We start from the raw sequence: 27843 nt of genomic DNA on the forward strand, positions 1-27843 counted from the left end.
TTGTAATAATAAGGTTTTCCACAGTTAGAATTCTAAAATGTTGCCTTGTCCTTTAAGAGATGAGGTAAGTACACAAGCATGTTTGCAGCTCCAGTTGTGTGATTTAGAATTGCACACACAGCTATCCATTTTGCATGCTCAGCATAAGAGCGTACTTTTGAGAATTTATCCTTGTTATCCTGATAATTATCTTTCAGAAATGCATGAGAGAGAGGAAATGCTCTCTCAAGTAACGGACCCAGAGGAGGGAATCCTAACTTTGTTTTCTCTGTCTGCTTTAATGTTAATTCATATGACCTGGGTCAAGATCTCTCTTAACCCATTTCGGTTTGCCTTAGTTTCTTTGTCTAAAAATACAGTGAAACCTGTCCTTGGCCTTCCTTCCTGGGCAGTTACTTGATGGGCCATCTATAAGGGAAAGTCCTTTTCTATATAAAAGTTCCTGAAATTTTCCTGCCTAAAACCCTTTGAAACGACATTTCTCTTAGCATTGCATTTCATTCTGTGAACTGCTGCTGCCTCAGGACTAACCAAATGATTCTATTTAGAAAGTGTCAGTGCCTCCCATTCAGTATAAACTCTTCTCTGTGACCATCAAGACTTTCCATTAATATGACCTCCATTTTGTCCTTGTCTCTCTCAGTTTTCTGTTTGCCCAAGATATTCCTTCCAAACTGAAGTAATGCTCTTCATCAGGCACATCCAGCTGTTTCCTGCCTTCGGTGTTGTTCGTAACTTTTTGTCTACTTTAGCTCTGTGTATTGAAATATTACCCATCCTTTAAGGCTCATTTCAAATCCGGCACCTCCCATGAAGCCTTCTCCAGTTCTCCTAACCAGACGTGACATCTTTCTTTTTTGTGGCTCTTATTATATGGCACTAACCTAATCCTGTCTTCAGTGGGATGTGTTATTGATTTGTGTGCTTATGTCCAGAAAGGGAAGCATGGTAATTTAGAAGTACCTACTGTGTTCCAGATGTTTTACATGTGTTACATGTCATCCCAACTAATGAAGACTCGCGATACCTCAGTCAGATGAGTAGTAGTATATTTTAGTAACGAGAACATGAGCTCAGGGAAGTTACATACTTTGTAAGAGGTACAACAAATAGGTGGCAGGGTCAGGATTTAAACAGATTTATTTGACTTTAAAACTTTTCCATTGTGCCTACTAGATTGATTTCTAGTTACGAACGGTGGATAGAGACCTTGCTTGAATCGTCTCTGTCTGTGTGTATGGTGCAGTACCTTGCATGAAATGGTGTACAGTAAGTTTACTTGTTTTGTATAATAAATTAAGTGAATTCCTACCTAGGGATTGAGAATCATTTTTGGATCATGTATATCATTAAAAGTAATCACTTAATTATTAAAAAGCAAAGTCACGAAGTATTATTCTGAGACAAAGACCTAAAGTTAGTTTGGGTTAAAATTCTAATTGGGTCTTTCTCATTCCATATTCCCTTAAACTTACCCAAATTAAAAAAAATCATTCTGGGCGCCTGGGTGGCTCAGTTGGTTAAGCGACTGCCTTCAGCTCAGGTCATGATCCTGGAGTCCCAGGATCGAGTCCCGCATTGGGCTCCCTGCTCGGCAGGGAGTCTGCTTCTCCCTCTGACCCTCCCCCCTCTCATGCTTTCTCTCTCTCAAATAAATAAATAAAATTAAAAAAAAAAAAGATTAAAAAAAAAATAAAAAAAATCATTCTTTTTCAAGTGACAGAATTTTAATTTTAAAAATAGGTTGGCTGTTTCTACCCTCACCTAGTTCCCTTAGCTGACATCTCATGCGGAAATTCTCTCATCTAATGGTAATAACACTTCTCTAAATCAGTCCAATCCCTGTGGTTTTCTCTTGAACAAAATAGAGGGGTGCCTTGGAGATATTGTGGGTTTGGTTCCAGACCACAGCAATAAATCAAATATCACAATTAAGCAAGTCAAATGAATTTTTTTGGCTTCCCCAGTGCATGTAAGTTATGTTTACACTATACTATAGTCTTTTAAATGTACAGTAACTTTATGTTTAAAACACCAATATACATAACTTATTTGAAAAATGTTTTATTGCTAAAAATGCTAACCATCATCTCTGAGCTTTTAATGAGTTGTAATCTTTTTGCTGGTGGAGGGTCTTGCCTTTATGAAGATGGCTGCTGGACTGATCAAGGTTATAGTTACTGAAGGTCAGGGTGGCTGTGGCAATTTTTTCCAAATAAGACAATCAAGTTTGCCACATTGATTGTCTTTTCTTTACAGGAATAATTTCTCTATAGCATGTGATGCTGTTTGATAACATTTTACCCACAGTAAGAACCTCTTTCAAGATTGGAATCAATCCTCTCCAACCCTGCCACTGCTTTACCACTAAGTTTATGTAATGTTCTACTAAGTCATTTGTGGTCATTTCAACAGTCTTCACAGCATCTTCACCAGGAGTAGATTCCATCTCAAGAAACCACTTTCTTCATGCATCCATAAGAAATGACTCCTCATTTGTTCAGGTTTTATCATGAGATCCCAGCGATTCAGTCCCATATTCAGGCTTCACTTCTAATTCTAGTTCTTTTGCTATTTCTACCACATCTTCAGTTACTTCCTCTACTGCCCTTGAACCTTCAATTTACCAAAAACCCAGTATCTCCAAGTAAAGTAAAGTGAAGTGCAATAAAATGAGGCATGCCTGTCAGGAAGTTTCGGGTGTTTTCAAGGAACCGAAGGCGTCAGAGCCTTCAGGATATCAGTCAGATTTTTCTTCAGAATAATTATATAGGTAGAGCCAGTGTCCAAGGAATTTTTTTCTTTTTTGATATTTTTCCCCTCTGATGCAGCAAATTATAGCTTTGAGAATAATTTCTCTGCCTACTGAGAAATCAGTGTTCCCTGTTTCTGTGCTGTTAAGATTTTGGTTATTTGAGCTACATAGAGTATTTTGAAATCAACAGATTTGCTCCCTACTGGTAGGTATTGGGGTTGTGAGTTTAGTTAGTGACTTACATCTTTTAAGAGTTTTATATTTCTTCAGAGACATCTTTGTGTGTCAAGCTATTAGGTAGCACTTTTCCTCCAGAAAACTATTATCCCCAACCACAGTCAGTCTATCTGGTAGTATTCAGCCAGTATTCCTTTGACTGTTTAATATTGATCTCTTGCTCTAATAATTATTAAAATAAAGATTAAGAATGTTTGATTCCAAATACTAAGAGATAAGGTAGAAAATAAGGAGATTCTAGTGCTTAAAGGACCACAAAATGCTCCAGTTCTCCATATCTAATACACTAGTTAGAATCAGAGGTACCAGTGAGAACATCTTGGATACTGCTCTGTCTGGTCATTTTAGTATCTCAGATACCTATATCAAATGGGAAGGAGGCTACTCTGAGTCTTGTGCGTTGGTACTGGGGTAGTGGAAAGCTGGGTATTCTCTGAGGACAAAACAATTATTTCAACATTGCTTATAAGATCAAATAATTAAAAACAACCTTAATTGTGTAATAACAGGTAAATGGCTATATAACTATATACTATTGATCAAGGAACTATTATGTATTTGTTAAAACTAATTTTATGAATATTAAGTAATAATATTGCACTGCAAACTATAACAATGTTAAATGATAAAAGCAGAATGAAAATTTTACAAACATGATTGCAAGTATGTAAAAACTAAAAACATGTTAGTAGTGGGAAAAATGTTCAGTAGGAAATAGACGAAATGTAAATAATTATTTGTGGTGTGGCTTCCTAATCTTTTCAAAATTGCCGTTTTATAATTTTTTTGTTATTGGCATTTAAAAAATATTTAAGCATTTGCTTTATTAAGAAATGCTTAGCTCTTTGTTTGCTTCTTCCAGGTCAGACTTGCCTTTGCTCATAAATTACAATAGTGAAAGATTTCAATCTTCTTCATTTAGCTCATTTCATTCTTCAGAGCAACCCCTTTTTACAGATTGAATTTAGGCATAGATAGGCAAATTATTGGCCAAGATCATACAAGTCAATATATGGTGGAATAGAGATTTAGATTGGTTCAGCTTTCTGCTGAAGCCCATGATCTTTTTGCTATAGTAAACGAGTTGCTTTTTCCTTAAGATTTCAAAGACTAAAGGAGGAGGTTTGGAATTTGTAGGAGTTCTCTTGAACTAAGGTATCCTAGCAAAATTCTAGGCAAGGGGACTGAAAAAGCATGGTCAAGATTAGGCCAGAAATAATAAGTCACTACTGAGGACAACCGAGGGTGTGTGGTCACTGAAGGAAGAACATAATGCAGAGTTTCTCTTTATGCCAGTTTATTTTCGATGTGTATTTCCTAAACACTGGTGTGTCTGTCATACCCTCTGCTCAGAAATTTTCAATGATTCATACTTTTTCTAGGGTAACTCTTATTCACATTACATATATTTCCCGTAATTCCTCCACATAAATCCTTGACTTCAGCCAAGTATATCTGTTCATTGTTCCCAAACATACTGCTTATTTCTGACTGTAGACTTTTGTTCATGGTTTTCTTTCTCCTTGGAAGGACTTCTCATCTCACTTTCAGATCTTTCTTTGCTTTAAAATACAGTTCAAAGCCTATTTTCCCAGTGAAGTCTTTCTGGACAAGTCTCTCTCTTCCCCACAAGTCATATCCCAAGGGTTTGACTTTCTTGTAAACTCATATAGATCTTATTGTCTCCATTCTCTACTGAAAACTTAAAATATATTATCTTAAACAATTGCTTTGGGGATTTAAAAAAAATATATTCCCTTTATCATCTCTCAGGTTACAAGTTCTTTGCAGAAAAATGTCTTAAGACTTTTTAATATGTCCTCCAGCACTAAGTAGCCAGTGAATGTCATGATGAGATTGGATGTGCCTAACAGGAACATGGCACATGGAACAGTGACTTCCAACTCAGATGACTGCTCCTCATCATAGGACATCTTTTCTATTACTACTCTTTCATGTAAATTTATTTGGCTTTACAATTCCATCTCACTGAGAATGAGGTTGGGAAAACACTGCAAAGGTATTTATTCAAGTTCACAAGGAAGAAAATACTGCTACTTGGGAATATTGCAGTTAGGTCATTCTAAATTACATTTTTACTTCTTTGACAAGATGGCAAATTTGAGCCTGCTGATTGGTGCCAAGATACTCTAGCACGTTCAGTGCACATGTTGTGGGGTGAGGAGTTCACAGTTCAGTGAATAGGAATCTGGTACATGCCACTGTTCTGCAGTACTTTCATGGTGGTTTATAGCCACAGTTTTAATATGGTTTAGTAAGTGCTTGAACTTCTCCAAACAAATAACACACATTATTGGAAATCAGACACGGTGCATACTTGCCCCTGGGGACCCCTCCTACTTTGAATTAGCAACTGCAGGCTTGTTGCTTTAGCTCCCTGGCTGTAGATGAGGTCCAGACCCTGTTCAAGGAAAAACTACTTTCTTAAAACGTGATTAGAGTCAACCTCTCTCTCTCTCACACATACACAGAGCCAAAAAATGAATTTTCTACTTTGAAATGCTTCCCTGAATGCATTCTATTTTAAAAAAGGGTTTCTGTTTAGAATATATACTTGTTATTTGTATTTCATTTAGGATAATCTGATTGCCTTTACAGTATTTCTGAAAATAAATGATTTACTATCTTTAACTGTTCCAGGATGGAGACTTTGGTCAATACTTACAGGGATTGTCAAACTAACAAAGCAAGGAAGTTTTAAGTTCTTTGTTTGTATATGTGTGTTTTGTTCTGTTTTGGTAGATGCTATTTATTGTTTTTATTTTAAGTTTCCTTTAATCGATGTGTATTTTGATAGCTCCTTTGGAAGATAGTGTTAGGATCAAGAGGTGACAAGGACCTGAAAATGGAAAGCTGTCTGAAGAGAAGGAGAGCACGCAAGTAGGGGGAGGGGCAGAGGGAGGGAGAGAGAGAGAAAATCTCAAGCAGGTTCCCTGCTGAGCGCTGAGTCCAGTGCGGGGCTTGATCCCACGACCCTTGAGATCATGACCTGAGCTGAAATCATAAGGGAAGCTGTCTTTCAATAGACAGATCCTAATTCTACAGTTTCAAGCAGTCTAACATAAAACCCTTTTAAAGGTAATTTTCCTCTGTGCCTATTTTTTCTTACATGTGAACCTAGCTTTGGACTAGAGCTGTATACAATTTGAGGATTTTTTTTAGAACTATGTTTTTGGTGCCATGTTGATCATATCAATATTTCTCTGTTTTAAAACAGATATGATGACCCCTGTGGCTCATTGTTTTAGTTAAGAGGCCCCTGGAAAAATGTATTTTTTTTTTAAAAAATAGTTCATCTTTTAGAAAAGGGAATAACTTCATTTCCTGTTTGTTTTTATTTTTTATTTTTTAAATGATTTTATTTATTTGAGAGAGAGAGCACAGAGGGAGAGTGAGAGGCAGACTCCCCGCTGCGCAGGGAGTTTGATCCCAGGACCCTGAGATCATGACCTGACCCAAAGGCAGACATATAACTGACTGAGCCACCCAGGCGCCCTGCTGTTTGTTTTTAAATTGAAGAATAACAAACATAGAAAAATAAACAAATTACATATAGTTTGAAGAATGTTCACAAAGTAGATAGTCTTATGTTTTCAGCATGCAGATCAAGAAACAGAACATTATCAGTTTCCCAGAAGACCCTTTTAGCCTTTGCCCCATCAAATCTGTACCTTTCTTCCTGAAGGTAATCATTATCCGTACTTTTATTTTTTTTATTTTTTTTAAGATTTTATTTATTTATTTGAGAGAGAGTGAGTGAGAGAGAGCACGAGCACAAACAGGGGGAGAGGGAGAGGGAGAAGCAAGCTCTCCGCTGAGCAGCGAGCCTGACTAGGGGCTCCATCCCAGAACCCTGGGATCATGACCTGAGCCAAAGGCAGACGCTTAACTGACTGAGCCACCCAGGCTCCCCTGTCTGTACTTTTAATAGCATAGCTTGGTTTTGCCAATCTGTGGAATGATACAGTATATACTCTTTTGTGTCATTTCTTAGGCTCAGGATAACAATGGTGAGGTACATCCATTGCATATAGAAGTAATATAGATTAGTTAATATAATTTCAAGAGTCCTTATAAAAGGGAGGTAAGAGTGTCACAGTAAAGGAGATGTAGTGACAGAAGCAAAGGTCAGAGTGATGTAGCCAGGAGCCAAGGAATGTGAGAAGCCTCTAGAAGTTGAAAAAAGCAAGGAACAGATTTTTCCCTACCTAGAGCCTTCAGAAGGAATGTTGTCTTAGTTTTAATAAGACCTGTCTTGGACTTCTAACCCCCAGAACTGTAAGATAATAAATCTGTATTGTTTTAAGCCACTAAATTTGTGGTAATTTGCTATAGGAGCAATAGGAAGCTAATATAGCTATACTCAAACTTTTTGGTCTTCAGACTCTACACTATTAAAAGTTATTGAGGGGAGCGCCTGGGTGGCTCAGTCAGTTAAGCATCAGACTCTTGATTTTGACTCAGGTCATGATCTCAGGGTCATGAGATTGAGCCCTGCATCAGGCTCCACGCCCAGTGTAGATTCTTCCTCTCCTTCTCCCTCTATCCCTCCCCGCCTCCCACCTTTCTCTAAAAAAAAAAAGTAAAAGTTACTGAGGAATTCAAAGATCTTTTGTTTATGCTATTTATAGCTATCAATGTTTATCATATTTGAAATTGAGACTGAGTAATTTTGAAAATATTCATTTTAAAATAACAATAACATACTCATTATCTGTTAACCTGAATAATATATTTTTCAAGAAAACTAGCTATGTTTTCCAAAACAAAAGAAATTTAATGAGAAGAATGGTATTCTTTTATAGTTTATACAACTTTAATGTCTGGCTTAATAGAAGAATGTCAGATATTTCAAATCTGCTTCTGGATCAGTCTGTTGTGATAAATTGTTTTGTTTAAAGTATATGAGAAAATCTGGCCTTGCAGATATGTTGGATAAAGGAGGCCTTTTCAGATTATTGTTAATATTCTTAGATATTACAGCAATACTTGACACATGAGAGTTTTGTAAAGGTTAGTTGTAATGTAGAATCTGAAACTTTATCAATGAATTTTTCATATTCTGTTACCTTAAAGTTCATTGATCTGTTTTGTCCTTTGAATAGATCTTTTACCCATATGTGATTTTGTAGCATCATGCATATATCGTTTCACTCAGTTATGCAGATCTCCCCAATGTTGGCACATTTTTAGTATCAAAAAGCACATCCCGCACTCAGTAATATTACCACCAGTCTCAGTTAAAAAGTCTTTTAAATATTGGGAAGCTATATCATGGTGGCAGATACTAGTTTTCCAAAATTTGAAATTTTGTTTCTAAGCTTAAATTGTGTCATTGACAACTAATACTGTCAGTTGTTTTCTTTAAAGTGGCAGGCTCATTTCAATTATTTCAAAGAAAATGCCTACCGAAAACCCAAGTCTGAATAACCATAATTTGTCTGTCAGCTATTCTTTCAAGTGAAAAGGGCGTTCGATGAAGACAGGGCTAGTTCAGCTTGCAACCCAAACAATTACACAAATGTGTTTCCTTGAGACAGTTAACATACTTTGCTATGCAACATAAATGTTTTATGCATACTTCCCAATTTGTCCCACAGAATATCAGAAAGACATACTGAAGAGTTGAGATTTAATAAAATTAATAATTTGTACTGCTTCATCAAGGACGTTCTTAAATGAAACTGGCGTATGTTTTATTTTGAGTGCCTGGCATTGAAGAATACAAGGATTGCTTAGTACAGTTTGGTATCGTAAGCTTCATTCATGCTAAGGTACCAGTAGTTTTGCCAGTCATTGCCTTTGCATATGTCAACACAAGTGAAATATCATCAGTGCCAATGTCAACACAGTGAAAGAAACAATATCTTAGCGTTATTATGAAAATTGTTTTGACTTTGTGGACACCTTGAGAGGGGTCTAAAGGACCCTCAGGCATCTGCAGATGACATTTTGAGAACTACTCTTTTGGTTATGAGTCCTTTATAGGATGTATGTATCATGGACATTTTCTCCTAGTTTTTGGCTTGCCTTTTCACTCTCTTATTGGTATCTTTTGATGATACATATTACCCTTTGAGAACTATAAATATGTTTTCTACTGTAATTTTCAAAATTAAACTTTTTTTCCTCCCTAAGAAATTAAAATATTGGTCATGGCAAATTGAGCACATTACCATTTTCCTATTCTACTTCTCTGTGCCACACCTGTGATTTCCAGTCCTTCTGTTTTCTTCCAAAGCAGGATGGAGTTGTCCATTCTGTAGTGTTGGTATATGTAATCTCTGCTCCTTACAAGTCTGCATTTTTTAATTATATAGCTTCAATATACTTTTGTTGATGGTTCAAACATTGCAGGTAACTTGAAGCGTTCATGTTTATTGGTAGGTTGGAGAGGAAAAGGGAAAGATTACAAAAGTAAATCTCAAATATTTGTATGATGTTAGATTCCTCTAGATCACAGATATTTTTTCAGTAACAGTTATAAGCCTAGAAGAGTTTTTTATTTCGGGAAGTGAATTATTCAAGATTATCCTAAAACCATAAACCTTTATATGTAGTAAATAACAACATAGCGTACCACATAGTAAGCATTTAATAAATATCAGTTATAATATTTATAACATAATGTTAAATCATATGTGAGAGATATTATTATTAAAACTTAAAAATCATTCTATAATATATACAAGAGACATTAGTTATTTCGTTATTAAAAGAATAGTGTTGATTTGCTACCTCATAGGTGGTAAAGGGAATATGAAATGTCAGTTCCCGAGGGGACATTTAATTGTGCTCTTTCTTTAGGGTTTCCCTTTCCTTTAACAGTGGCCCATGGGGATCCTTCCAGTGTTTTTTGTTTATCTCTTTACCTTACTGGTGGAACCTGGCTCCCAGGTGTAGAGCAGGGTCTGAGTCTAATGAGCATCAGTTTTATAGCATGTTGAGTTTCAGTAGTAATGCTCAACTCCAGTCCTAGGTCAGCCCTGATGTTAGTTCATGGCCCCAGTCTACTGCAAATAATATGGCTGTGATTAGACCTAGTCCTAGTTCAGTCCTGATGTTAGTTCATGGCCCCAGTCTACTGCAAATAATATGGCTATGATTAGACCTAATCACACCTATTTTATGCTATTGAGGCAAGTTTGCTAGAACTGGCACAATTGTATTACTGATGCTAACTGCAGAAAGTCATGAGGAATGTCCAGTGACCTTTTGTCTGATTCGATGAATTCCTCTAATTATGTTATATAGCATTTCATCTGCTTTTCATAAAAAACCACTACCCAAGACTACCAGACTGTAATGTCTTTATGGATAACCTGTCTATGGTTCACCTTGATACTGTTTTGCCATGAGTTAACAGTAACCTCTCCCACTGTTTAATTCCTCTACTTTTTTTTTAGTCGTATGGAAGTCATGTGATTAACTTTTAATGGCTCTATACACTTCACAGTATATGACCTTTGCCTTTAAGGGCCCTCTGGTAAACCTGCCAGGCTGTCTCTGATGTCTCTTTGGAGACTGAGCAGATACTTGGCTTAAGTGCTTCTAGTCCAAAAACCTGGAAGGCACCCTGAGAAGGTGATCTTGTCTAAATACCAGAGTTTAGCTTCTTTTCCCTTTTTCCTTCAGATCTCCTTGCAGTCCATTTTACCCTGTCTGCTTTAACAGGGTATGTGAATACTGGGGAACCTGGCACAATTTTCTGGGGAGCTCATTTTGTCTATTTATTATTTTTCCAAAGGATAGAGTGAGTTTGTTATTGACTCTTACCATTAATTTGGAACCTTTTATTTAGAGTAAAATGTGGATACCCAATGGCCCTCCATTTCTTCTTCTAGAAATGGGAAAGCCAAATGCTGGAAAAAGTGGTTGCATAGAACATGGATTAGACCTGTTTTGAATGGATCTAACAAGTAGAAGTTAGAGAGAGGAAAATTAAATAAAGCATGAACTACTTAATTCATGGTCAACATTAGACTAGAGAACAGATGCTTTTAATGGAATGTTGTAAAGGTGATACATGCATAGCACAAAGTGTTAGACTAGGACTCTGAGTCTTCCAACCCTGAGATTCCCGTGCTTCTTCCTCTGTGTGCTAGAATCACATATGAGGAATAACTTGGTGAATAATTTGACATGGTGTGTGTATAATGTTTAGAGGTCATGCAGCAGAGTAACTATAAAAACATATTAAAAATTATACCAATAGTGAAGATAATTTTAAATCAAGGCCTGGATTTGGATGATTTTGACCTTATATTTCTTGTATTGCTCTTATTTAGTTATTAAATACTTAGGTTTGATCCAACATAGTTGTAGAACTTATGGGAGGAATCTATTCTAAAAGTTTGTTATAACTCTGTCTTCCAATAACTGGGGGGAAAAAAATAATGCTATAAGATAAACAGGAAAGTGGAATTAGGAACATAAACAGCAAAGGTAAAGGATTTATTTTATTTTTTAAAATTTTAATTCCATTACAGTATTATATTAGTTTCAGATGTATAATATAGTGATTCAACAATTCTATGCCTCACTCAGTGCTCATCATGGTAAGTGCACTCTTTAATCCCCATCACCTATTTCACCCATCCCTCCCCACCCCCCACCTACCTCTCCTCTGGTAACCATCAGTTTGTTCTCTGTAGTTAAGAGTCTGGTTTTTGGTTTGTCTCCTTTTTTCTTTGTTTGTTTATTTCTTAATTCCACATATGAGTGAAATCATATGGTATTTGTCTTTCTCTGACTTATTTCATTAAGCATTACATTCTCTAGCTCCATCCATGTTGTTGCAAATGGCAAGATTTTATTCTTTTTTATGGCTGAGTAATATTACATTGTGTATATATACCACATATTCTTTATCCATTCATCTATCGATGGACACTTGGGCTGCTTCCATAATTTGGCTGTTGTAAATAATGCTTCAATATACATAGGGTGCATATTATCTCTTTGAATTAGTCTTTTTGTATTCTTTGGATAAACACCCAATAGTGCAATTATGGGATCATATGGTAATTCTGTTTTTAATTTTTTGAGGAACCTCCATTCTCTTTTCCACCAGTTTGCATTCCTACCAACAGTGCATTCTCTACATCCTTACCAACACTTGTTGTTTCTTGTGTTTTTGATTCTAGCCGTTCTGACAGGTGTGAGGTAATACCTCATTGTGGTTTTGATTTGCATTTTCCTGATGATGAGTGATGTTGAGCACCTTTTCCTGTGTCTGTTGGCCATCTGCATGACTTCTTTGGAGAAATGTCAGTTTGTGTCTTCTGCCCATTTTTTAATTGGGTTATTTGTTTTTTGGGTGTTGAGTTGTGTCAGTTCTTTATATATTTTGGAAACTACCCTTTATCAAATATGTCATTTGCAAATATCTTCCCCCATTCAGTGGTTGCCTTTTAGTTTTGTTGTTTGTTTCCTTTGCTGTGCAGAAGGTTTTTATTTTGATATAGTCTCAATAGTTTATTTTTGCTGTTGTTTCCCTTGCCGCAGGAAACATATCTAGGAAAATGTTGCTATGGCCGATGTCAGAGACATTATGTGCTCTCTTCTAGGATTTTTATGATTTCAGGTCTCATATTTAGGTTTTTAATCCATTTTGAGTTTATTTTTGTGTATGGTCTGAGGAAGTGTTCCAGTTTCATTCTTTTGCATGTAGGTGTTCAGTTTTCCCAACATAATTTGTTGAAGAGACTGTCTTTTTCCTATTGCATATTCTTTCCTGCTATGTCAAAGATTAATTGACCATATAATCATGGGTTTATTTCTGGGCTCTCTGTTCTTTTTTTTTTTTTTTTTTTTTTTTAAAGATTTTATTTATTTATTTGACAGAGAGAGACAAAGCGAGAGAGGGAACACGAGCAGGGGGAGTGGGAGAGGGAGAAGCAGGCTTCCCGCCAAGCAGGGAGCCCGATGCGGGGCTCTATCCCAGGACCCTGGGATCATGACCCGAGCCGAAGGCAGACGCTTAAGGACTGAGCCACCCAGGCGCCCCTGGGCTCTCTGTTCTGTTCCATTGATCTGTATGTCTGTTTTTGTGCCATTACCATACTGTTTTGATTTCTGCACCTTTGTGTAGTATATCTTGGAATCAGGGATTGTGATACCTCCAGTTTTGTTCTTTTTTAGGATTGCTTTGGGTACTCGGGGTCTTTTGTGGTTCCATACAACTTTTAGGATTATTTGTTCTAGTTCTGTGAAAAATGCTGTTGGTATTTTGAGAGGGATTATATTAAATCTATAGATTCCTTTGGGTAGTATGGACATTTAGCAATAATTGTTTTTCCAATCCATGAACATGGGATATCTTTCCATTTGTTTGCATTGTCTTCAGTTTCTTTCAGTGTTAAAGTTTTCAGAGTACAGGTCTTTCACCTTGCATAGGTAAAGAATTAGAATGTAATTTATAGTTGACTGCTCTGTTGTAAGACTTCCAAAGTCTACATAATATGAGCTGAGAATTATTTTCCTTATAGGCTTGAATACAAGTGAAACAATAGACTGGCAATTGTATACTTTTCTTTTATTTCCCTGTCTGGCACTCTGGAGTCTCATACAACTCTTTTTAATTTGTGAAGATACAAAGAATGCTGATGATATCCCATCTCTCCTCAGAGCCCTTAGCCATCTTCCCAGATGCAATTGTGACAATTACAATGTCCTGTCCATAACTGGGCAGAGCTGCTATTGTAGTGGCTTGATCCGTGGTGAAGCTCCTGTTCAGATGTTCGAAGACAGCACTGCACTCAGTCTTTATAAAGAACTCTGATTTGAGCTGTTTAGGTTTGAATATAATATTGATTTAAGTAGATGCTCTAAACCAACATATAGTCATTTTTGCTAATTTTCATATTTTACTTTAATGTTATGTATAGCCACTATTTTAGTTGTCTAGGTGGTATGTTTGGTTTAATATTTATTTAATTTATTCTGTGTTCCCACGATAAAATCCTTTTGTTAAGTGAGAGACTATGATAATATATATCTAAACTTTCCCCCCACAGGTTATTGTTTCAAGTACACATCAAGTGAGAATACATGAAAAAATGTATTGAAAATACATTATTTTCCTCTATCTATGCAAGCTGTTACCTGTTTCATCATAAGTTGGTTTTGTGAACAACTGTCTAATCACATAAATTGAGCATCAGTTTCTTAAATTAATAGAGGATGGAGTGTATTCTTCTGTACCTAGAGTTAGATAAACATAACCATGTTTTTCAAAAACAAATAATTATATAACAGTTTGGTATACTATATAATCTGGTAGAAGAGAAAAGAAAAGACAACTTTAGCTTTGTGCTAAGCATAGAGAATGCGGCAAATCAGTAACAGTCTTTGCTAATGGAGCAACCTGTGTCTCTTTATATTATTATAATATCTACTCTGATGCCTAATATACTTCATTCTACACAGATTAGGGAAATGAATTTCAGAGGCCTTTAGTGACTTAGCTTATTACAATTACTCAATGGAAAACAAAATTATTAAATGAAATAAAACCCAGATTCCCTGATTTCTAGTCCAACACTCTTTTTAGATACCATAGTGCTTTCAAGATTCTTTTTCACTGTAATATGTGTGTATGTGTTTGTGTGTGTACATATATACATACATTTAATATATATGTAGTAGTGTATATATGTATATATACATATACATGATAGATTGATTGAATGATTGACAGATAGATGGTCTAGGTGAAAGGAAAGTACAGTGTAGTATATGGTAATCCCGCCAGTAAACACTCACTGTGATCTTGGAGTGGTAGCTTCAAAACCTTTTACTTCCATTTCCTCATATAAAAATAGACGTTACATTCAGCAGTCATTCAGATGAGTTCATCAAACCACTACTACATGAAAAGCACTAGACAGTTACTTTAATGATGACAGGTCAATATGATCAGTGCCCTAAGAGTGATATAAATAAAGCACAGTGGACATCCAGGCAGGAGTTCTGAGGGAGAGGAAGTTTAGGAATGATTTTATGAAGAAAATGAGAAAATCCTTTCCCAGAATTTTTAAGGAAGATCTTTTAAGACAGAAGTAACCCTATTAAAAAAAAAAAAAAGCAATAAAGCCTGAGAGCTTGGGAGGGTGGGTGGGAAATAATGAGTAGTGTGATATTTGCTGAGCGTAAGATATATAAAGAAAAAATAGCAGGGAAAAGTAAATCAGAAAAGGCAGTACTTGTGGCCAGATGGTGGGAGATCCCAACTAGCAACTTAAGGAAAATGGAGAATCACTGATGGATTTTGAACAAGGAAGTATTAAAATCATACCTTTGTTTCTGGAAAATTAATTTGATTGCAGGAAATTGGATTGTGGATAGAACAAATTATAGATAGGAAAACTAATTAGTAGTTGCAGAAATTTCTCCTAGTACATCTAGTTCAGATTAAAGAATGTTTGAATTGACAGAATAGAGATGAAGGGGGAATTAGTAAGACAGATATTATGGAGGTAGGAATGAATATAAATGGATAATGAGTGGATGTTTAGAGCAAGGGGTGCTATAGATAACTGAAAGCTTTGAGCCAGGAGTTGAGAGGGTGATAGTATCAGGAAGGTAGATCACCTATTAAGAAGAGCAGTTTTAGGAAGAGGTGATGAATTTAGATTTGGACATGACTTTGAGGTCATTTATTTATTTTTATTTTATTTTCTTTTGTTATGTTATGTTGTGTTAGTCACCATACAGTACATCTTATTCTTCAAATTACACATGTGCCATTGTGTAAAATATTTGGAATAAATGGACCTAAATGGTTCCTTTTATTTATATGATTCTGTGTCTTTCAACTTTGTCCTTTTATATAAAGAAAGTTTAATAGAGAAGTTATTATCCTTATTTAATGAAGGCATATTTCTGATAAAGAAATTTATTAAATGTGTTAACTCGATGGGATGCATATAACTTCTATATTGTATATATTGTTGATGGTCAGTTATATAGCAGGAAATACTTAACTTTGTCATTATGATTCTGGGGATTTTTTTCACTACAAGAGACAGAATAGGATCCCAGATCAGAATAACACTCGAGATTTCATTTTTATTTTAGACAAAGAAATGTCTTAAATACAGCCAGATGTGAAAATGTAAAGGGTTAAGTTAAATGTTTTAATTTATGGATTTTATAATGATTTTTATATTTGTATATCTGCAAAATTAAGCCTTTTGAGGCTGTTCCTCCCAAAATAGATCTTATTTATTTAACAAAAACTATACACCAATAGTATATACAAACTGTTCTAAGTTACTTTACAAATATTGTTTAAGAATCCTGTGATATTGGTAGTATTTTACTCTTTTAACAGATGAGGAAACTCAGGCACAGAGAACTTAATTAAGTTGCCTAGGGTCTCACAGCTCATAAGAAGCAGAGGTGGAATTTTGTTGCCTCTAGTTCCTTAGTAAAAACATCAGTCTTGTACAGAATCAGCATAGTGGTTTTTTTTTTTTTTTTTTGACAACTGATGTTTTTCTGGATAACATGGTGGAAGGTCAATAAAATTAGGCTTTAGGAAAAGTTTCAAAAGGAAATTCTAGTCCATTGCCTCAGCATTTGTATATCTTGCTTTAAATATCCATGTAGCAAGACTCTAAACTGGGTTCTGAAGTGTTAATGAAAAGAGAATTCCTTAAATGTGAGTTGAAGATGATTCCTGAAAGGGTTAGGGAGAAGTGTATACACTGGTCTGTACGAGTGCTTGTTTATAAAGATTGAGAACTATAGGCCCAAGTTTCAGATTGACCGTATTTTCTCTTTGGTGTATTCCTGATCAAGTTTTAATGTATCTTCATAGTCTAATGCCTTAGATAAATTGGTAGTAATGCAGTTCTAATTCTAGGACATTTCCTTCTCATTGTTTAATTTATTTTATTATTAGGTATGTAACTTTAGAATAACTTGAGCTCCTAGAATTTGAGGTTCACTGCTTTCAATTTAGTTTGACCAGTATTTATTGAGCACCTACTATGTGCTCAGTGATGCACTGTGCTGCTTAGTAAGGTTATAAGGATGAAATCTCCTCTCTGAGGAAGAATATAGTATAATGATTTGGAGTGTTGCTAATTTTTTAAAAAAAGATTTTACTTACTTATTTGAGACAGAGAGAGAGAGTGTGAGCGGGGGGAGGGGCAGAGGGAGAGGGAGAAGCAGACTCTCCGCTGAGCACAGAGCCAGCCAGACATGGGGCTGGATCCCAGGACCCTGAAGTCATGATCTTAGCTAAAGTCAGATGCCTAACCACCTGAGCCACCCGGGCGCCCCTGGAGTGTTGCTGATTTAACTGCATGGGATGCATTTCGAATCCAGCTGTTCTGAACAAGATGCTTTTTTTTTTTTTTTTTTTTTATGTTTAAAAATAATTCATCACGGGGGCTCCTGGGTGGCTCAGTTGGTTAAGTGGCTGCCTTTGGCTTGGGTCATGATCCCAGGGTCCTGGGATTGAGCCCCGTATCGGGCTCCTTGCTCCATGGGGAGTCTGCTTCTCCCTCTCCCTCTGCCTGCTGCTCCCTGTGCTTGTGCTCTCTCCCTCTCTGTGTCAAATAAATAAATAAAAAATCTTAAAAAAAATCCCCATCTATCTATAAAAAAAAAGAATAATTCATCGCTGAAATAAGCTGTGGTCAGTAGATAGCTATTTACCCCAGATTTAATTCTTCACCCTCACTAAAGATCTAGGTAACAGCATAAACTGATCCTTCTGTTCTTACAGCTGCATCAGAAAAGTGCAGATCCTTAATTCAGGGTCTAGCATTAGTAGAGGTAATGTGCAGCAAAATCTAAATAAATAAGCTACTCATCAAGATAACGGTTTACAGTTCATTATGAAGTCGTTGGTGAATCTTATTTGAAGCTACTATACCAATTCTGGAAAAGTATGTGTAGAGTGAGAATTTCTATACTAGGTAAGAGTCCTATGGTAACTTAAAAATGATTCTGTGGTCTTTTCAATGCTCTAGGAAATTAAACCAGGTAGGCTGAACTGTCTGATCTTTTGGTTTCTAGTATGATTTATGATAATAATAGCACACAGCATTTGAGAAGATAGATTTTAGTATCCCCAATTTGGAGCGGAGGAACTTAGGATCCTTATGGTTAAGCACCTTGTCTGTGTTCCCATAGTCATAAATTTGATGGCCCCCAAATCTATGTCAAATCTCCAGCTCCAAAATTTGTTCTCTTTAGTGTACAATGTGTTGACAGTTCTCACTAGCAGGATTGGCAGCTCAGTTTCTTTGAATAGTTTAACCAAAACAGAGAACTTCAGGATTTTTTCTGCCTTTTTATTTCCCTTTAATCAAGGTTATCCATTTCTTTCAATGGAACTTGGTTGTGAAATGATACCTTAAGTGAGTTATAAAGTTAAATTTTCCCTCTGGTATGACTTTTCAAGATACTAGAGTTTTTATAGGTTCTGCTTTCTTCTACGTCTTTTTTTGCTCAGACTTTAGCATAAAGAGTCTTCAAGACTTATAGGGAGAACCATCTGTTCCATGCATATGCTTGGAAGCAAAGACCAACTTTATAGATGAGCAGAAGATGCTGGCTGTTTCAACAGTTTGGTTTTGCTTTCTTATAAAACTCTGCAGGTAATAAGATGAAGAAATGTAACCTTCTCAGTTACGTGTCTTTAGTTGTATGTGTATGTGTGTGTATGTCTGTGTGCATGTGTGTGTGTGGTTTTTAAAGCAATTATAACACACTTGTAAATAAATTTTGTCCTTTGATATAGTCTTCTTGGAAAGCATACAGTTTTCCCCAAAGCAATATATTAGAGCCATTTCATGGATCTTGTTGTTTCATAATTATTATTTATTATCCCAAAGAGTGTCATTCAGTTTAATTATTTCTTCATCCAAGAAATTCTTTTAAATGCCTAAAGAATGCAAGAAACCATACTTAAGCAATCTATCCTTTTATTCCTCAGTCTTGGCTTTAAAGCAAGGATTCTCAGGCATGGCACTATTGACGTTTGGTGCTGGATAACTCTTTGTTGTGGGGGCTGTGCAGTCTGGGATGTTTAGCAGCATCCCTGACCTGTACCCATCAGATGCCAGTGGTCCCACCCCACCTTCTGCCTAAATTGTGACAACCAAAATGTTTCCAGACTTTGTCAGATGTCCCCTGGAAAACAAAATCATCACTACTCTAATGTCTGAATTAAAAATTTAAAAAAATTATCACTCAGATGGTGAATAATTGCTTTCACTGAAAATAATGTAATAATGACCATGAAAGCTGTTGTAAAAGAGGAGTTTCAAGAATATTATTCAGCCGTCAGAAAAGATGAATATCTACCACCTACATCGTTGTGGATGGAACTGGAGGGGATTATGCTAAGTGAAATAAGTCAAGCAGAGAAAGACAATTATCATATGGTTTCACTCATATGTGGAATATAAGGAGTAGTGCAGAGGACAACAGGGGAAGGGAGGGAAAACTGAAGGGGAAGAAATCAGAGAGGGAGACAAACCATACGAGGCTCTTGACTCCGGAAAACAAACTGAGGGTTGCGGGAAGGGAGAGGGGTGAGGGGATGGGCAACTCGGTGATGGGCATTAAGGAGGGCACGTGAGGTGATGAGCACTGGGTGTTGTATGCAGCTAATGAATCATTGAACATTATATCAAAAGCTAATGATGTACTATACATTGGCTAATTGATTTTAAATAAAAAAAAAGAATACTCAGAGAGTGATTAGCACTACTGTATCGCCTCCTGTGGTTATCTAAGTTACAAAATGTTTATTTAAAAAATTATACCAGTCTGTGCTTATATTTTATATCATTACTTGCCCTTGGCACTTTATTCATTTCTCCTAATGTGGCCTGTTGGCTTTTAATCAGACACATTTAATCATCTAAAATAAGCTTCAACTTAAAAAATGTTTCCGTTATCTTCCAACATCTTCATCTTTTTATCTGCCTTTTCCATTTTTGGAAAGGGCAAGAATAGTCCACTGGAGACAACTGGGTGCTCATCTGACAGAAATTGCCAGAATATTTGTAGAGATCAAATGCAAATATCAGGGTATGTGACTCCCATAATGATTTTCAGAAAAGTTATTGGAATATTGACAGTGTCACTGGAATCAAACAAAAGCTAAAGGCAAGTGTTTTGTCCACTTGTCTCTTAATGGGACTAAATTAATGAAATTATCTTAGAGTACTAGAAGTTCAAGGTAAAATTCAAATGTAATTATCACTAATTACAAAGGCCTATTATTTGATATCCCTAAATTTGATTTCATCAAGTCTTATGTGAAATTATCTGAAATTAATGTAAAAGTGAAATTTCAGAGTTCTAGGAAAGATGGCTAATTGAGCAGGTTGCCCTACCTGAAACATTCTCCAAAATGGACATAAATAAGCAAAAATAGAGTTGTAAGCTTCAGCCAAAAATGAAAGAGTAGGATTGACCCTATCCCCATTCTAATTATTGCAAAGAGTATTTTCTTGATTTTAATAAAATTTGAACTAAATCAAACTTCAGTGTCAAAGGCTGATACGTATATCCCCAATTTCAAACAGGTTCTAGGTTCTGCAAAGTGAGAAAGTTCAGAAAGACCTTATCAATAATGCTTACCTTAGAGTGAGAAGCACTAAGGATACGAATGGCAAATACCAAATTCGGGCTAATTTTCATACTTCAGAATAGAGAATGACAGGGGAGGTGAGGTTGATAGAGGATTGGGTTATTCTATCTTTATTTTTCTCAACCTGACTTCCTGTTGTGGAAAAATCCATCCAGTTGTGCTGTTGACTCTGAAGTGGATAATTTCTAAAATCAAAAAGAATTACCCTCATGGATCTTAACATTAGCTCAGGCCAAGAGAGTCATCCAATTTGATAGGAGTGTTTGGAGACAATGTATTTGAGCTTAGGTTATCTCTGCTAAGATTTATTCTTCTCTACCAACCTCCTCCCACTTCCCAAAGCATCTGAAGGAATGAACAGACATAATATACAACCAATTTCTAGACTTTGAGCTCAGATTATAAAATATGTTTTTAAAAATCTCCTGAAAAACAGGAGAATCCAACCACTTTAATCATAGTAAATAGCAGAGATAACCAAATTGTTCTTCTCTTAGCTAAATGATGAGCACAACTTAGAACCTGTGTATGAGGGCTACTAAAAATAAGGAAAATAAACAGGAACATAAAAGGCAATGGAGGAATATATTTTGAAAGAAGAATTGCTTCAGGAAACTGAAGAACACTTTAAGAAAAAATAATTGTCAACACTCTCAAGGAGATAAAAGTGACCATAGACTGTATGATAAGAGATCAAAGAAGAGTTTAAGAGATTAAGATATAGATAAAAGGATACCAAAGTAAGATTAAAAGACAGTTGGCAGAGGGGAGATGAGTAAAACTATTAAAATAATTAAAACCACATTAGATACAGGAAGATGTAGAGTGAATGATGCAGCAGATGGACTCAATGACTTAGGGGCATTCTTGAGAAAAATCACATAAAATGCAGGAAGAGAGATTAAAAACTATTAGTGGAAATTTATTGATACAGAGGGAAAAAAAACTCATCCCGGAAATAAAAGACTTTAATCTACAGATTGAAAAGAGTTTACTAAATACCAGGAAAAAGTAATACAGACAGCATCCTGGTGACTTTTCTGATTTAAAAATTTCTGTAAGTATTACTAGAGTAAGAAAAAAGTCACCTACAATGTTAAAAAAAAATTAAGTTGGCCCCATATTTTTTTCTCAGACCCCAAATGACACTGTAATAATGTCTATATAATGTTGAAGGGAAAAAAAAATAGGTGACTTAAGTTAAAAATTAGTAAGATATTGGGGCGCCTGGGTGGCTCAGTCGTTAAGCGTCTGCCTTCGGCTCAGGTCATGATCCCAGGGTCCTGGGATCGAGCCCCGCATCTGGCTCCCTCCTCCGCGGGAAGCCTGCTTCTCCCTCTTCCACTCCCCTGCTTGTGTTCCCTCTCTCACTGTGTCTCTCTCTGTCAAATAAACAAATAAAATCTTTAAAAAAAAAAAAAAAATTAGTAAGATATTATTTAATAAAAGAAAAATTTAAATATAAAAAATATTTTTAAAAAGAAAGAAATTACAGCCTCTATGAACCCAATGTAAAAGTTTACTTAGAAGATGAGTCAAAAGAAGAAATCCATAAATGGTAAAATCATATAGAAAGATTGGTGATGAGCATGTTAAACGCAGAATCAAGCAGACTAGGGAGAAAAGATGTAATATTCAAATGTTTAAATAGAAGATACATCATTTAGAAATAGCAATTCGATGATAGTTAGCTGGGATAAAAAGTTAAAGAAGAGCTAGCAAAATGTAGTGTTTTGGTGGGGGGGGAGGCTTGGGAGGGAACATCATATTAACATGCGAATTGCTTCATCGTTCTTAGGGGAGTTTATTTTTGAAGTATATAAATGGAAGAATATGGCTTCAGCATACTGGTGTACTTCATCAGTTGTAAAGAACACTTCTTTTCACATTTTAACATCTCTGGGCTTGGAATTTGTCTTCTAATCAATTGTGACCTACAGTTATGATTGGCACCATATTTTCATTCTTGATCACTTAAAAATTACAATGCATCTTATAATTATTGATATTTTATTTATTTATTTATTTAGGGAGTGGGAGAAGGATAGAGGGAGAAGATGAGAGACGATCTTAAGCAGGCTACACTCCCAGCGTGGAGCCTGACACAGGGCTCATCTCACGACCCTGAGATCATGATATGAGCTGAAATCAACCAACTGAGCCGCCCAGGCACCCCTAATTATAGACATTTTAAAGTGCATTAAATATAGATGTTAAACATATAAAGTCATCACTAATAAAACTAAAACTTGACAATTTTATGTATTTTTTAAATTAATGATTGAAAGGAAGAAGGGGAGTGAAAAATAAAATAAAATATAAGCCATGAAGCAAAAGATTGAAAACAAAAGAAATGCTGAGAGAGAGGAGGCAATAGAAAATACTAATAATAGTTAGGAGCTCAAACTATGGCATCAGACTGACATGGGCTCAAGTGGCAATGTTAGCAAATGTGGAGATACAGTCAAATTATTTGTGTAGTAGTAACACTGACAATTAGAAAATTTCTTATTACACACTTCTGTGATCAAAGAAGTCAAAGGTGTAACTTCTGGAAATTTAAAAAATAATGGTAATAAAAGCAAAACGTGTCAGCCTATGAGGTACAATTAAGAAGCATACTTCAAGGAAAGTTCATAACTTGAATGTTTCCAGTTTTAATCTATCAAGAATGAAGAAACACTTATATACGTTTTTTTTTTAAAATCAGCAACAGAAGTATAGCAACAGGAACTAAATAATGATAAAACCATTAATCAATGAATTCAGTATCAATTGAACTGATAGATTGAAAAGTGTTTTCTTTGATAATGTAAAAGTCATTAGTCTAAAGTTAGGGAAAGGAAGAAAGCCAGAAATATCCAAAATTAAAGATGAGAATTGGGAGATGACTAAATTGAATACTACTGCTTTGCACAAATCTATACTACAAATTTGAAATTTTACTTATTTACTTTTAAATATTTATTTATTTATTTTGGGGGGGGCAGTGGGAGAGGGAGAGAGAGAGAGTCCTAAGCAGACTCTGTGCTGAGCACGGAGCCTGACATGGGGCTCGATCTCACGACCCTGAGATCACGACCTGAGCCGAAACCAAGAGTCGAACGCTTAACAGACTGTGCCACCCAGGTGTCCCTACAAATCTGAAATTTTAGATGAAATATATGATTTTCTAGTAAATTTTAAGCAGATTTAAAAGGAGATAGAAAAATTGAAACAAAAAAATAAGAATAAAACTGTTACGAAGAGCGTATCCATCCTACGTCTTAACTAAAATGCCTTCTAGATGGCTTAATGGATGAATTCTGTTTAACTAAAAGGGAACAGGTAATATTAATGCCATTAAAACTGTCCTTGATCTTGGAGACAGAAGGCATAATTAATAATTTCATTCCTGAGACAACATAATATTGGTATAAAAACCTGACCTTAGAAAGTAAAAAAAAAAAAAATCTGCAAGTCAGTCTTGCACATTGATGAAAATCATCTTTAAAAATTCAGCAAATGCAAAAAAAAAATTCAGCAAATGCAATAAGCCAGTGTATTAAAAAGATCATAAACCATGGCCAAATGAAATTTATCGAGGAATGCAGGGTTAGTTCAATATAATTCTGAGATTATATTGAAATAAAAAAGATTACATTTTGGAATACCTAAAACATTTGATATAATTGAGTCCTATATAAAATCCTTAAGTAAGCATGAATGGATAAACAATTTCTTAAAATAAATGTGTGTGTGTGTATGTGTGTGTAAAACAAGACAAAGGTTGTTTCCTAGCATTATTTAATGATTTTTCTCTGGAAAGTGCTAGCTAAGGCAATTATGTAAGAGCAACAAATTATAAATACTGTGAAAAGAAGTGGTAAAATTATTACTACTTGCCAATTATATAGTCTAAAATCTGGAGTACCATGAACCTTAACTAAGGAACAATTGATTAGAAACAAAAAAGATATAATTTAATAAATACATTAATTTGTGGTTATCCATGTATATACCCAAACCTGCAAAATGTCCTGGATATAAAAATCACATTCATAATAGCAACAAAAAGATTAGAACATTTAGGAATAAACATGAAATATGTGTGTGTGTGTGTGTGTATATATATATATATATGGGAATTTATAAAACTCTACTGAGTATCATAGTCTTTTCATACAGTAAAATGTTTGTAAAAGTGTCAATTATTCATTAATCAAATGCAACACAATAAAAATCCCAGTGGGATTTGCATTGGATTTATTATAGTTATGTAAAATTTATCTGGAAGAAAGAATATGAGGGAAGGAATGATCAGTTAAGTTCCAAGAAAGAAAATTAGAGAGAACACACTTTTCTTACCTAGTTTGAAAGGCTACACTTGCAGGGATATGAATATGTAGTTCCATGGAGTAGAGTAGTTAATACAGAAATAGAGTCAAGACTACTTGGGAATTTAATATCTGATAAATATATTTCAGATCACTGGGAACAAGGATGGATTATTGAATAAATGGTTTAACAATAGGCTTAAGATGGGAAAAAATTCCTTTCACCGCCCCTACACCAAAGATTTAAATATATGTTTTTAAAAAGTCGCAACAGTATTGGAAGAAAATGTAGTGGAGATTTTCTTATTGTGATACAAAACTCAGGGGCCATAAAGGAGAAATCTTATATTTGATTGTGAAAACTCTTAATACTTCTCTGTCAAAATCACTATAAACAGTCAAAAATCTAATAGGAACAGACAGATCTAATTTCATAATAAATGGCATGCTCTTATATATTAAGAGCATATAATATTAAAAGCATATAAAATGCTTCTTAGATAATTGAGTTAAAATACTATCAATTAAAAATGTACATGATCAAGATAGACTAGGTACACATGTTCAAATATATTCTTTAACCCTCCAATGCCATAAAATAATGGAGCAGATATATTTTTTGAGTGGAAATAAATTAGTAGCAGTGCAAGAAAAGAAGAAAGTGTAACTGGTGTCGTCCCTATCTTGGTCCTGGGACCCGCTCGCCGGCCACAGCCCCTCATCCTTTGAAAATATACACCTGCGCAAAGTTCTTTCCACCCCCTGCTTGGTCAGGAGCACATGTCAGCTGCTGAACCAATCACTGTCTGCAGTGGTACCAAAACAGCAGCTTGGCAGCCCCGTGTACCCTGACCTCACTTATTCCTCGCCGCAGCTTCTAAACTGGCATCATTTAAAGGGACATCCACACAGCAGCCAAGTTCTTAGGGCTGGGGCAGCCGCGGTTGGGGTAGCTGGCTCTGGCGCTGGAATTGGGACTGTGTTTGGGAACCTCATCATTGATTATGCCAGGAACCCCTCTCTGAAGCAACAGCTCTTCTCCTATGCCATTTTGGGCTGTTCCCTCATGGAGATCATGGGGCTCTTTTGCCTGATGGTGGCCCTTCTCATCCTCTTCACCATGTGAAAGAGCCATCTTCGCCTCCCATGGGTCTTTCTCCTTTGTCTTGTCTGCCTGGTATGTTCCTTTTCTTATATGTCCCCAGACAGGCTGGGGAAAATGGTTGGCTTAGGGTTTGACAAAGGAAAGACAAATACTGTATTAATAAGGGAAAAAAAAAAAGAATGCCATTGGCACACAAGGTAGGGGATTATATATATGAAATTATTTGGGGAAAGAATACTGAAAGAACACTGGAGTAAACCATTCTCTAAAGGTCAAGTATGAAATTGCTCTTGAGCCAGTGTACCAAAAAGAGAGCCAGCATGTTGACTCCTTATTCTTTTATTTCCCTGCTGACTAGCTCAGTTCTAGGGTGATCAGGATAAGGGTACTGAGCATAATGTAAGCAGATGGCTCCCTGGATTTCTCTAGACTCCAGCCTATTTATATAGTACCCCAGGAGAGAAAGCCCATGGTTCCTTCTCTGTAGTGATGTCAGTGAATAGAACTGGCAAGACAACATGAGTATGTAACTTCCTGATACCCATGGTAACACTTCTCAGAAGCTATCTTGAGTTATCAGCATAAGCTTAACTCTTCTACAGATAAATCATATTCTTCATGTCTTATTTCTTTTTTCAGTGGCATAACTCCCTCTCAAACTCTTCACCAATACCCAAGGTGTAGTTAACCAGAGCATATTTGGCCCAATTTTTACTTATCGTTTATTTCATATTTTTTTTCTCATTGTCAAGGTGTGGGGTCCTATTACCAAGGCAACTAGGAATGGATTATGTGCCATGTATCTTTTAGTAACCCTTTTAACTCCTCTTTGTATGACTATTTCTGTTTCCCTAGCTACCCTCATGCATGATTAAAAGGGTTCAAATCATTCTAAGGTTCTGACCGCCTTTTCTAGTAGTTATACTTATGTCTTCCTCCAGAAGGCCTGACCTTTTTCCTACAAGGTTTGTCTTACCTCTACAGAATTCTTCCAAATTTAGTGATGTCTTCTTGACATCTTTCCCTTTTCCTGTAATAAGTATCCTTTCTGATAATTCTTATTCAACACTGTTGACACTAATAGAGAATGGACTCTGGGACAATTGTCAGTGTGATTTTTCTTGGAGAAAAGTTGGCCCAGTGGCCCTCTAACCCTTTCCAACTTCTTTTCAATGGACAGTTGAGAAGTGGCTCATGTGTCAACAAAGTGTGTGTGGGTACCACAGCTGCCTTGATAAGACGGTCCCTATGTAGATACTGCCCCTTAAGGAGAGATGGGCATCACTCACAGCCTAAATATATACTGCCAATTCATTCTCCTTGGAAACGTGTCCCATCCTGTACCATGGTCACTGGGGACATCTTACTGTAGATATAACCAGCATTAACAGAAAGATAAGTAGATTCTTAGATGCAAAGGTGAACAGACAAATCAAGCCAATAATTGAGGAAACCAACATGAAAGGTAGGCACTAAATGACAAAGAGAAGAACTAGCATCCAGCTTAGAAGAACTTTCAAAAGTAAGTTTAATCAAATCCTCAGAGAAATTCAAAAGAATGGAAATTTCAAAATTAAAAATACACTAAATGAATTTTTTAAAACACTATATTAGCTAAATAAAATAGACACAGCTCAAGAATCATCTAGTAAGCTTGGGTAAATGAGTATTAGCAACATTGGATTCTAGAAGAAAGTGAATCAGTATCGTTATATTTCTGAAGGAAAATCATTTTGAAATTAGACTTCTGTTATCATGTATATTGTAAATGGCAGATCTCAGAAAA

The 27843-nt window shown here is 35.8% G+C and overlaps 1 protein-coding gene and 1 pseudogene across 4 annotated transcripts in view; both read left to right on the plus strand.

The window, feature by feature from the left end:
• Positions 1-27843, plus strand: part of EXOC6B (exocyst complex component 6B) — a 594595-nt gene that overhangs the window by 355638 nt on the left and 211114 nt on the right. The window lies entirely within an intron of this gene.
• LOC116636391 lies at positions 60-26113 on the plus strand (annotated as a pseudogene).

This window comes from Phoca vitulina, unplaced genomic scaffold, assembly GCF_004348235.1.
Source record: "Phoca vitulina isolate PV1807 unplaced genomic scaffold, GSC_HSeal_1.0 scaffold12, whole genome shotgun sequence".
NCBI classification, from domain to species: Eukaryota; Metazoa; Chordata; class Mammalia; order Carnivora; family Phocidae; genus Phoca; species Phoca vitulina.